The sequence below is a fragment of the Oryctolagus cuniculus genome, chromosome 14 (assembly GCF_051225735.1).
Source record: "Oryctolagus cuniculus isolate XC-2025 breed Fujian yellow rabbit chromosome 14, ASM5122573v1, whole genome shotgun sequence".
Classification (NCBI taxonomy): domain Eukaryota; kingdom Metazoa; phylum Chordata; class Mammalia; order Lagomorpha; family Leporidae; genus Oryctolagus; species Oryctolagus cuniculus.
The window spans coordinates 22,857,713-22,870,530 of record NC_142880.1 but is presented as its reverse complement, the minus strand read 5'-3'; the positions used below and the strand labels follow the sequence as shown (position 1 = coordinate 22,870,530).

The 12,818-nt window shown below is 38.4% G+C and overlaps 1 long non-coding RNA gene across 1 annotated transcript in view; it reads left to right on the top strand.

Annotated features, from left to right (window-relative positions):
• Positions 1 to 12,606, top strand: part of LOC127492774 (uncharacterized) — a 94,228-nt gene extending 81,622 nt beyond the window's left edge. The window contains exon 3 of the long non-coding RNA XR_016220556.1: positions 12,229 to 12,606. This is a non-coding gene — a long non-coding RNA (uncharacterized LOC127492774). The remainder of the gene's footprint in view (positions 1 to 12,228) is intronic.
• The last annotated feature ends 212 nt before the right edge of the window (positions 12,607 to 12,818 follow it).

Sequence of the window (12,818 nt, the reverse complement as noted above, 5' to 3'; positions counted from 1 at the left end):
CTTTAGTTCTGCCATACTCAATGTAGTCAGAATCCACAGATTCAAAGAAAATCCAGTGAGAGACGTGTAAAAAATGTATGATCACATTCAATCTGTCACAGTCAATCATATGGCCAAAATTTATTTACATCATTCCCGCACAAAAAATACTCTCTTCCGAGAGTCCAGAGGTTTCTTTGCAAACTGGTGTCACTTTCAAGCTCAGAATAGAGGACTTAAAAGTCAAAGTCAGGTTTAGGAGTTGAGGAAACTTTTCTTATAAAATAGAAGGTTGATATTGACTTCTGGCTACGAGCTTAGCCAGGCTAGTCCTCTCTGTTAGGCTGCTCTGGCTTACTTACAAGATGGTGGCTGACTTCCAAAAGTGAATGGTTCATAAAACATGGAAGTGGAACCACCAGTCTCTAAAGGCCTGGAGTTAGAAAAAGACATAGCAGAACTTCAGTATGTTCTATTAGTGAAGACGTTTATGGAGACTACTCACTTGATGGGAGGAGTATCAGTGAATTTGTGTTCAGTTTGCACATCAAGACGTTTATGGAGACTACCTGATGGGAGCAGTATCAGTGAATTTGTGGCTCAGTTTGCACATCAAGTATATTCACAGGAAGATGAATACCTGGGAAGTACACCATACAGTGGTTTGTGTACTTCAAATTTAAAATCAAATCCTTTTAAGAGTTCCAAATGTGGGCCAGCACTGTGGCACAGTGGATTAAAGCCCTGGCCTGAAGCGCCGGCATCCCACGTGGGCGCCGGTTTTAGTCCCGGCTGCTCCTCTTCTGATCCAGCTCTCTGCTGTGGCCTGGGAAAGCAGTAGAAGATGGCCCAAGTCCTTGGGCCCCTGCACCTGTGTGGGAGACCTGGAAGAAGCTCCTGACTCCTGGCTTCGGATCATTGCAGCTCTGGCCATGCAGCCATCTGGGGAGTGAACCAGCAGAAGGAAGACCTCTCTCTCTCTGTTTCTGCCTCTCTCTGTAACTCTGACTTTCAAATAAATAAAATAAATCTTTTAAAAAAAGAAAAATAATAAGTATTCCAAATGTAGGTAGTATTCTAAATGGTATACTTGAAGACAACTTCAGCAGATATCTATAGACATAAAGTTACTTTAGAGCTAACTCATTTCAGGGGGTCAGTCAAGCAAATAGACAGTACAAACACAGAAGAGGAAATGCGCTGAATCAACATTGTGAAGAGCAAGAGAGAGAACAAGGCTTCAGTACTGGGGTTGTCATCGTAGCACAGGGACTTAAACCACCACCTGCAATGCCAGCATCTCATGTGTGCACCAGTCTGAGTCCTGGCTGCTCCACCTCCTGTACAGCTCCTTGCTACTGTGCCCAGGAAAGCAGTGGAAAATGGCCTAAGTACTTGGGCCCCTGCCACTCACATGCAAGACCCAGATGAAACGTCTGTCTCCCGGCCCAGCCCTGGCTCTTTGTGACCATTTGGGGAGTGAACCAACAGACGGAGTGTCTCTCTCTCTCTTCGTGTGTGTGTGTGTGTGTGTGTGTGTGTCTCCCTCCTCTCTGTAACTCTGCCTTTTAAATTAAATAAATAAATTTTCTTTAAAAAGAGTTCAGTACTTAGATGAAAGCAGAAATTAGAGGCATCCAACTTAAGAATTCACTGGGAGGTGAGTAAGGAGTAGACCACAGATTGAGCTAAAAATTCATTTAGTGGCCAGGTTTAAGTGCAACACATTGGGAAGGAACAACAAAGGAGAACAGAAATCATGGAAATCTAGTTCATTTTCCTGAGCAAGGCTGTACCACCAGCTTCCTAATACTACCTACTCATTCTACCATGAATGATTACTTAAGCCTCTTTGAAAAAGTGGGCAGAAAGAAACAATGCATGGTTTTCTTCCCATGAACATTAAAAGCAGAATAATTGTGTATTATTTGGAGTGGAACACTTATTCGAATAGTTGATGGAAAAGATAGATTACCAAACTCTAAAATATTTACAAGTACTTTGGGGATCCAATGGGGTAACTGATTTGTTACTTTGAAGGGTATGCTTTATAGTTTTTATGGCATCTCACTCCCTCACAGTCCTTTTCATGCACTTAGAAATATAAGATTGGGAAGAAGAAACTCAAGCACTAATCACAGTGAATAGCACAATCTATTTTTGAAAATGGCCATGGCCAGGATGATTATAATTGCCTCTCCTTTGCAAGTGCAAAGAAGGATCAGCATGGCTCTAAGTCCTACTCGTCCTTCAAGACAACCGCTTTTCTTTCCATTTGAAATTTTTCCGTGATGTTTTAAGCTGAGTTACAGCATCGTCTGTGCTCCAATAATCACCGTGTGTTCACTATTATGCTTTCTGAAGCATAACTAAGAATTATGCTTGCTTCCCTCAATATTATAAATTACTAGTAGAGTAACTCTGTCATAGGTATGCTCTATTCAGCATGGCTGTACTAGATAAAAATGGCTGTTGTTTAGATTTAAATATAAGATATTTAAAATTAAATAAAATTAATTTCTTCAATTGCACCAGCCACATCTTTGGTGCATGATAGCCATGTGTGGATTGTAGCATATGGTTTGGCAGGCATAGCTAAAGAACATATCCATTATCACAATAATTTTATTAGTGCCTCTCAAGATTTTTAAAAATTTTTTTAAGTAAAGGAAAATATCTGTGACTCAACATTATTACAGTAACTTTATTTCTGGTAGAAAATGGGGAAAATAGATATAACACATATATAATTGTGAAAATATCTATAAATATATGTGAAGTATTGAGCTTCAGTTTTCTTGGCATGGCATTGTAAAGAAATGTAAAGAAATATAAACAAAATATAGTCAATATAAATTAACTCACAAAATGTATATTAAAACTTGGAGTGCTAAATAAAGTGTTCCATTCACAGAAATGGTTAATGACTATATGCAGCTGTAAATTCTATTAGAGTCAAAGGTTTTTGGATAGTCTGGCTTAGTTAGTCTCTATGATAAACTCTTGAACTCTTTCATTGGCAATACTATAGATCCATTCATGGTCCACACTATGGGAAATAAGTGGGTAAAAAATAATCTAAGAATCAATAGAGTAATCTTCATACAGAAATCAACAAACAACAAATGCTGAAGAGGATATGGAGAAAAGGACACCCTTACCCACTGTTGGTGGGAATGTAAACCGGTAAAATCACTGTGGAAAACAGTATGGAGATACCTCAAAAATCTGAATATAGACCTACCATATGACCCAGCCATCCCACTCCTGGAAATTTACCCAAGGCAAATGAAATCATTAAACAAAAGAGCTATTTGCACCTCCATGTTTATTGCAGCTCAATTCACAATAGCTAAAACATGGAAGCAATTTAAATACCCATCAACCAAATACTGGATAAAGAAATTGTGGGATATGTACACTATGGAATACTACACAGTAATAAAAAAGGATGAAATGCAATCATTTGCAACAAAATGGAGCAAGCTGGAAAAACCACATAACTTAGTGAAATAACCCAGTCCCAAAGAGACAAATACCATATATTCTCCCTGATTTGGCAGAATTAATAGCACTCCTAAAATGAAAGCTGTAGAGGTGAAATTGACACTTTTAGAATCAATGACTGAATAGTCCTTGACCTGACTGTTGAGGGACAGTTTACCATTGTGACTTTTTATTTTGTATATCCTTTTTGTTTTCTTTCTTTCTTTCTTTTTTTCTCTTCTTCATACAGCACGTTGAACTCTTTATGTAACATAGAGTTAATCGTATATATATTAAGTCAATTGGAAAAAGATACCAGTAAAAAAACAGAGGGAAGAAGAGAGGGAGGAGATAGTGTATAACTGTAAAGCAGTATAATTCTGCATACAGTCCTACAGACTTACTTTTTAGGGTACAACCTAAAAACTCGTCATGGCTCTCTAAACACATAAAAACCAGTAGTATAAATGACAACTGTTAAAATGATCATATTAAACGTTAAAGTCAACATAAAGATAGGTTTAAGTATAAAATTGATCATATAAATAACATCAAATGCCTGGTAATAATAATATAATTAAAAAGGAAGGGAAGTCCAAAATAGGAAGCAGCCTACACAGCAGACTCCTAGAATGACACTCACTGTAAATAACACTCTGACCTCAGAATCAACCCTTAAGGCTTCTTGCTCTGGTTGAAAGACCTGCAAGAGCATTTCAGGTATGGAAAGCCAAGACTCTATGGCAAAAAATATCCAAGTGGAGGATCCCTGTGAGACCTCAGTGGAAAGAAAGGGTCAGCAAAGAATGATGTACTCTTCTCTGAAGGGAGGAGAGAACATCCACTTTGCTTATGGCCGTGTCCAAATACCGATGGAGTCTATGGTCACAAAAGGTTTCCATAGCCTTGGCAACCCATGGCAAGAGCCTCAGGTGATCACTGACATCATAAATAAGAGTGTTATTAAATGAACAACGGAAGTCACTGTGCACTTACTCCTCATGTAGGACCTCCATCCTTAATGAGTTGTTCTATGAGAATCAACTGCAAAACTTGTTCTTCTTCTTCTGTATACAAAATCAAACTAAAAATGAATGATAATGAAGAAGGAGATGGGAGAGAGAGAGGGAGGTTAGATGGAAGTTGGGGTTGGAGGGCGGGTATGGAGGAAAGAACCACTATATTCCTAAAGTTGTATATATGAAATAATGCATTCATTAAATAAAAACTTTAAAAAAATCAATACTATGCCAAACCTTAACACACAATGAAGGATAGCTTGATATTTAAACATATTCTAACAATTAGCTTGAGTGATAGAATGCTTTCATGAGGCACAGAGATGATGACATAACAAAAACTGGGCTCAGAGTTACAAAAACATGAAGCTTTTCAGACACAAAGCTATCTCAATTATACTAAACAGACAGCTACAAATCAGTAACTAAGGGGAAAAGTTTTCTAGTGGTCTTATTTTTAGCTGTTTGGAAAAATTACAGAAATGATATTTTAAGTTGTTTTCCTCATTGACCCACATAAATAAGACAGTGATGATAAAACTGTTGAAGGAGTATGCTCATTAGTCCTCAGTGCAACCTGTGTTCTTTCTCAGTGACTTGAGACTTAGGCATTTAGCTTGTTCAGCTATAAAAGAATCACAGACTCTCAATTCTAAATGAAAGAGGGGAGAGGAAACTCCTAAGCTTTCAAAAATGTGAGAAAGAAAATTAAGTATTGACTGAAGAGTGAAATTTTTAATTGGATGGTAAAAGTTAATTCCTTGTGGAATAGAAAATGAGACAATATCTCAAAATGGTTTCAGATACATGACCATTTATTCTTAGTATTTCCCACTATGGGTTGTCATGTGTAGTAGGGTAAATCTTTCATTTTCCTTATGCAGGTTCTCCTGTTTTGCATGCTTTCTTTTGTAAATAGTCTGAGGAGAGTATACCTCTGGTTAAATATGTACAGAGCAACTATCTCCACGTTTCATAACTATACAAGCAAAATATTGCTTTTGCTTGCATTTGATGGACACTCATACATTGAAGTCTTTATTTTGCTTCATATATTTTCAACTCTTATTGTCTTTTCCTTCTTCATAGCTTGGATGTTTGCCTAGGTCTTCTTTTCTATCTACCCACATAAACTTTAGACTCTCCCAACAGAGCTACAAATTAATCTTTAGCCATATTTTTAAATTTTCTTCCTTTATAAGGCAACCTGATGTGAGCATTTGGGTGCTGGAATAATTATTTGAAGATCCTCAGTGTAGAAGAGAAAAATCAGTACAATGTCATTTGTCCTAATGTAAAAGCCAAGGCCTAACTTTGGGAAACAACAATATTCATAATGGAACAGAAATAAGATATTCTCTACCATTCTTTGTACCAGGATTATTGTATGTTAAAACTTCATGCAATCTTAAAAATTTGACTATGCCTAAGTATTAGTAAAATCTATAATTAGACCACTATTCACTTAGTTATTTGTGTAAAATACTTCATTCTCAAGTTCCAAATGTTGGAATTTGTCCAACTTTAGTTCCTTACAACATACTGCTGAAACAGAATTAAAATCTGCAAGCATTATAATCATCATGATAAATTTTAATTGGCCTTCATCATCAACTCTGATTTTGCACACAGATGGAATAATTCTAGTATAAACTTTGCATGTCATTAATAATGGTTTTCTTCTGCATTCTGGCCTCACCAAAATTTTGTTAAGGTCATCTTCTATCACAGCATATTTGAGAGCACATGCAACTAGATATTTGGATGGTGAATAGTTATCTTAAAGAAATACAGGTTTTTATTTATTGTAGGTGGATCTAAGTTGAAACTTGAGGAAAGCCCAGTAGCTCTTTGAGTCATCTTCAAATTCCAGTCGCAATATTTCTGAAGTACAAATATAATGTGAGCCTATCATTACTACATTTACAAACCCCCATATTTTAGCACCCCTAACAGAAATTTTAACTTACTCCCCATGGTTTACAAGTTTCAAATGCGCTGCCTAATTACTTCTCCAACCTTATCTCCCTCTGTCCTCTGCCACTCATCCTATACTCATAGTAAGATAACCTGCCATCCTCTAAATCACCACCCTTTCTTCATTTAGGTCTTGGCATGTATGCTCTTCTCATTGCCTTGACATCTCATTCACCACATCCTTTGTCCACCCTAAATACCTAGATTCTGTTCTTTGAATTGATTTGCATTGTTGACTCAGCTTTTTTACCCTCTGTGTTGAACTCTCTGACAAACCTGTCCTCCCCACAACAATCAATTCATTAGTATCTCTTTCATGGAACTAGGATGGTTAGAGAGGAAAGAAAGGGATGTTGTCTCGATACAAAATAAAAATCCATTATTATTATATCTGGGTAAGATACAATTCCAATTATATATGTCTATCATGACTTATTCTACTAGAGAAGTTGTCATCACATTATCTTTATGGTGGATATAGGGTTACCTTGTCTACGTATCCTTCCTAAGATGTCTTGCTGTCCAAGGTCACAGAATGTGGTCAGCACACAATCTCCATTTCGAATTTCTTGCGAATTTGTCTTTGCTATAGAAAGTCACCCAGTGTGAGTCCTCACATAACTTGGGCATCCTGTCTAGTGATTGTGTGTGGTACAGCTATAAAGACCAAGCTCTGGCCAGCGCTGCGGCTCACTAGGTTAATCCTCCGCCTTGCGGCGCTGGCACACCGGGTTCTAGTCCCGGTCGGGGCGCTGGATCCTGTCCCGGTTGCCCCTCTTCCAGGCCAGCTCTCTGCTGTGGCCAGGGAGTGCAGTGGAGGATGGCCCAAGTCCTTGGGCCCTGCACCCCGTGGGAGACCAGGATAAGTACCTGGCTCCTGCCATCAGATTAGCGCGGTGCGCAGGCCGCAGCGCGCTGGCCGCGGTGGCCATTGGAGGGTGAACCAACAGCAAAGGAAGACCTTTCTCTCTCTCTCTCACTGTCCACTCTGCCTGTCCAAAAAAAAAAAAAAATACCAAGCTCTTACTTAAAAACTGTACGCTAAGGAAAGGGGAATAATCAGGTTTGAAGATCAACACATATGGGTACAGTGTGAGAAGATGTCTTTGCATGGCTTATTAGTGTCCACCAGGAGGCATTCACCCCAGAAGAGTCTCTACATAGCCAAGGGGACAAAATGGACAATCGAGTGATTCCAGCTTATGTCTGTCATTGGCTCTCTTAATGCCAATGCAATAAACATATACATGATGTGGCCGTGGTGATGGTTATGGAGACTATACAGGAACCAATTAATATACACTCCACTAAGTTCAATCTACCAAGAGCCAGCCTCAGGTAAAATGCTGAGTTCCTGACAGAGACATTTACTCCCAGAGAAGACGTGGCCACTCATGTGAAGTTGACTATATGCTTCCCCTTGTATCAAGGAAGGGCCAGTGAATCAATAGAGTAACAAACTCACATTCTGGGCATAAATCCACTTGTCCTCAGCATCTTAGCCAGTACTATTATTTGTAGATTGACTGAATGTTTAAATGACTGATACTAGATCCCACATAACATCATGTCAGACAAAGTGATCCAGTTTATAAAAGGAGTTCTAGGAAAGAAGCCCTCATTCACTGCCATTGTCATTCTGCCAGCATGATAGAGTATTACAAAGGTCTGCTGAAGACCCAAAAGGAGAAGCAGCCTGTCAGCAGTATGTGCATGCTTCAACCACTGAGTGTCGTTTGTCAGTATTCAGAGCATGCAGTGAATGTTCCCTTGGCTCTGCTATTGTAAAAAAGGAAGAATATATGACTCCAGTATCCCAAAATAAAAATCAGAGTCACTCCCTTACTTTCACTCCAGCAGTTCACTAGGTGATGCAATGATGGGTTGGATACCTGAGATTTATAAAGGGAATATTTTCCCAGGCAACAGCACTACAAAAGTCCCAGAAATTATATACCAAAACTACGATCTATGCACTTTCAGTTCCTGTGTTCATGGATCAACAGTCAAGATTTGGAGGCATTGTACTTATAGAGGTAATTGACTTTGATCACCAGGATGAGGTAATGCTACAAATCCACAATAGGATAATGAAGGATATTTGTGGAAAACTCGCCTTATTCAGTTGAGTACCTTTTTATACATCCCTTGCTTAATTTTTACTTTATATGGACAATGACAGCTAACGCTAACAGAGAATGTCTTGCTGATTGGGGCCTCAATATCTTATGGAATGTTCCATAAGATAAGCCACCAAAGCAAACAAATATAATAGATGAGGGTACAGAGATGCGTGAATGGGTAAAAGAAGGAGACTTGTTAACAATTATGCCCTGAGACCAATGGTAGTAGCAATCCTTCCCTCTAACCTTCTTTTTATTTTATTTTATTTTTTGACAGGCGGGGTTAGGCAGTGAGAGAGAGACAGAGAGACAGAGAGAAAGGTCTTCCTTTTTCCGTTGGTTCACCCCTCAAGTGGCTGCTATGGCCCGCACGTTGCAGCCAGCGTGCTGCACTGATCTGAAGCCAGAAACCAGGTGCTTCCTCCTGGTCTCCCATGCGGGTGCAGGGCCCAAGGACCTGGGCAATCCTCCACTGCACTCCCAGGCCACAGCAGAGAGCTAGTCTGGAAGAGGAGCAACAGGGACAGAATCTGGCACCCGGACCAGGACTAGAACCCGGGGTGCTGGCACCGCAACTCAATAGGCTAATCCTCCACCTGCAGCCCCCTCTAACCTTCTCATCTGAGCAGCTCCCTCTGACGCTCTATGGAGGAAAGGATCTATACGTAGCACAATGGGTTGCATATGGTAGATATTCAGATGTGTCACCCACATCCTCCTCTACATGAAGTTTGCTGTCCAGCAACCTGGCATACCATCAGGGAAGTGGTCTATCTGTCATCCTCCGGGGGCTGACTCAGCTACGGATGGCACCCATATTCAAGGTTATATCCTCTCTTGGGCACTCTGCATCTGGTGATAGGCGGGCTGAAATGTAAATTTCTGGCCATTTCACTTTGATGCACAGCACTTGTTCCAAAGATCCCTACTGACTTAACCATATCTTGGATGGGCTGGTATTTACAGTTCAAATGTCCCTAACATTCAATCCTATTATCTCTTTATTTGCTTCATAGATGTGAACCTCTAATGAATGTCTATATATACCTGAAATTCTGTATTACTGTCTACATATTCAGAATCCAACCTGTGACAATATTGCTATCATTTTTGCCCTTTCTACATTACCTACTTTGAGGCAGGTGAAGATGTATTGTCTTTACCAGTTGTACTGTCTATAGAAACCAGAATAATGTGTGGATAAATAATAAAAATTTTGTAAATATTTGTGAAAGCTAAGACACATATATATGTGATAATGCAATCCTAAACTATAATTCTAAGAAAAGTATAATATAGTGCTACACATAGATGTAAAACTATACATAGATGTAAAATTATTTTAAAATGTCTAAACAACCATACGACATAAATTATTTTGTTTGTAGATGTATGTTACTCCATAATTTTCTTGAATGTATATTGTAATTACATAGCAATAGATTTCTGTAAAATTTTATAATACCTCAGTGATAACCCTGCTGTGTTGAGATCCTTTATATTTTTAACTAATTAGGGGAAAGGACTATTTAAAATAAAGCCACAAAAAAGAACTACCATGTTTATAGCAACTCAACTTACAATAGCTAAGATATGGAATCAACCCAGATGTCTGTCAACTGATGACTAGATATAGGAATTGTGTTATGTATACACGATGGAATACCATTCAGCTATCAAAAAGGATAAAATCCTGTCTTTTGTAAATAAAGTACAAAAATATAATGTATATGAGTAAAATTGACACTTTGAGCTTTAATTATTGTTTATAGCCATTGTCTATATTCTGAAGAAACAGTGGCTTTTCTACTTACTATTTGTTGAATTCTTCATTTGGTGGAGGGTTAAGCTTGTGACTATGAAGATAAATGAAAGTATGTCACTGTAAAAATTAAAAGAAAAATAATAAAAGAAGGAGGGAGAGTTGGAATGAGGGAGTGGGAAGAGAGGGTATGGTAGAAAGTATCATTTGCTTTTAAAACTGTATTTATGGGGATGGGGACTGGCACTGTGGTGCAGCAGGTTAAAGCCACCATCTGAAGTGCCAGTATCCCGTATGGGCGCTGGTTCATATCCCAGCTGCTCCACTTCCGATCCAGCTCTCTGCTATGGCCTGGGAAAGCAGTAGAAGATGGCCCAAGTCCTTAGGCCCCTGCACCCACATGGGAGACCTGGGATCATCTCAGCTCTAGCCGTTGTGGTCGTTTGGGGAGTGAACCAGCGTAATGGAATACTTCTCTCTCTCTCTCTCTCTGACCCTACCTTTCTCTGTAACTCTGTATTTCAAGTAAATAAAATAATTCTTTAAAAAAATGTATATATGGGGGCTGGTGCTGTGGCATAGTGGGTAAAGCTGCCGCCTGCAGTGCCGGCATCCCATATGGGTGCCGGTTCAAGTTCTGGCTGCTCCACATCCGATCCAGTTCTCTGCTATGGCCTGGGGAAATAACAGAAGATGTCCCAAGACCTTGGGCTCCTGCACACATGTGGGAGAGCTGGAAGAAGCTCCTGGCTGCTGGCTCTTGATCAGCTCAGCTCCAGCCATTGCGGCCATCTGGGGATTGAGCCAGCAGATGAAAGATTTTCTCTCTCTCTGCCTCTGCCTTTCTTTAACTCTGCCTTTCAAATAAATAAATAAATAAATCTTAAAAAACTGTATATATGAAATATAAAAAAGAGTTATTGCCAAAATTGAAGGAAAGGAGGAAGGTGGTTTAAGGGAGGGAGGATGGGAAGGTAATATCTTCTTAGAATTATATATATGAAATACATGAAATCTGTTATCTTTATATTAAAATAGATAAAATGATAAGATCACTTTAAATTTCTGCATTTGATTTTTTACTAATATTTCTTATTCTAAAATGTAGGATATCACAACAAGGAAACTAGCATCTTTTATCACTGTCAGCAAACCCAAATGCTTTGAATTTGAATTTTTAAATGTAATTCTGCATGATATAGCTTACTATAGCAAAATTTCTTCATAGTAGAGAAAGACAGGTACTGTCACTCTTTGATAATTTATGACAAATTTATGGTAAAACTAGAGATTTATACATTTCTTCAATAAGATCTCTTGGGAAAAGTGATTTTAAAAATGTACAAGGAATATCAGTGCTGAAATATCCTGCTGTGTTTAGAAAACAGAAGACAAGTTGATTTGATAAGTGAATAAAATTTTTCAAATACTAGTTTTTTTATAATTCTATAACAAAAATTATTTTTAATGAAAAAATAAACAGTGTGTTGCAATTTATATTTAATCATTTAATAAAATGAATTGGTAAAACATATGTTTTAAACTAAAATATCAAAATGCTAATATAAAAAAGTTACCTCTAAAATAGCTTAACCAAAGGACAAATACACTATAATTACAAGAAATGACAATTATCTCAGTTTATTGTGGTTTCTATAGAATAAAATTTATTTTTTCTTTTTATTTAAAAGGCAAGAAATAGAGAGAAAGGGGGAGAGAGAGAGAGAGAGAGAGTGAGAGAGAGAGAGATTCTATTCACTGATTCTCAAGTTTACAATAGCCAGGGCTGGGTCAGGGCAAAACCATGAGCCCAGAACTTGATCTGGGTAGCAGGGATACAAATACTAGAGCAATCACTTTTGCCTTCCTTGGTATACTTTAGCAGGAAGCTGAATCAGAAATGGAAGAGCCAGGACTGAAATGGTACTTCAAGATTAGAAGCGTGTATCCCACACTGCAACTTAAGCTCTGCCACACGCTCACCCCAGACGTATCTTTTGGAGCACAGACTACGTATTCCCAGGATGGAGGTATTTTAGAAGTAAAAAGTACAATCTTTACCCTTAGGAACTCTGTATCTTAGTATGATGTCTATACAGTATCCTGGGAAGGCACAGTTTTTGTGTGAAAGAAGGAACACAAGGGATCGAATCTTTGCATAGCCAATTCCTAGAAATAACACTAGGGACAAATAGCTGATTTTTTCTGGGATCAGGGTCTTCTCCTGAATAAATGGGGAATAAAACTGTATACGTTTGAATATCTTTGTTGTGTTTTTTTTTTTTTTCCTCAGCTTCTTAAATAGGTTTCTCTGTGTCAAATTACAACACACAGAAGTAGGTTTGTTTCTTACACATCCTTGGTCCTTTACTTTGTCTATCCTCACATATGTGTGGGCAAATTCCACCCGCTCATGGTAGTATTAAAGACTATGAATATCAATGTTAAGTCCTCAGGCTGCATGTTTCTCTG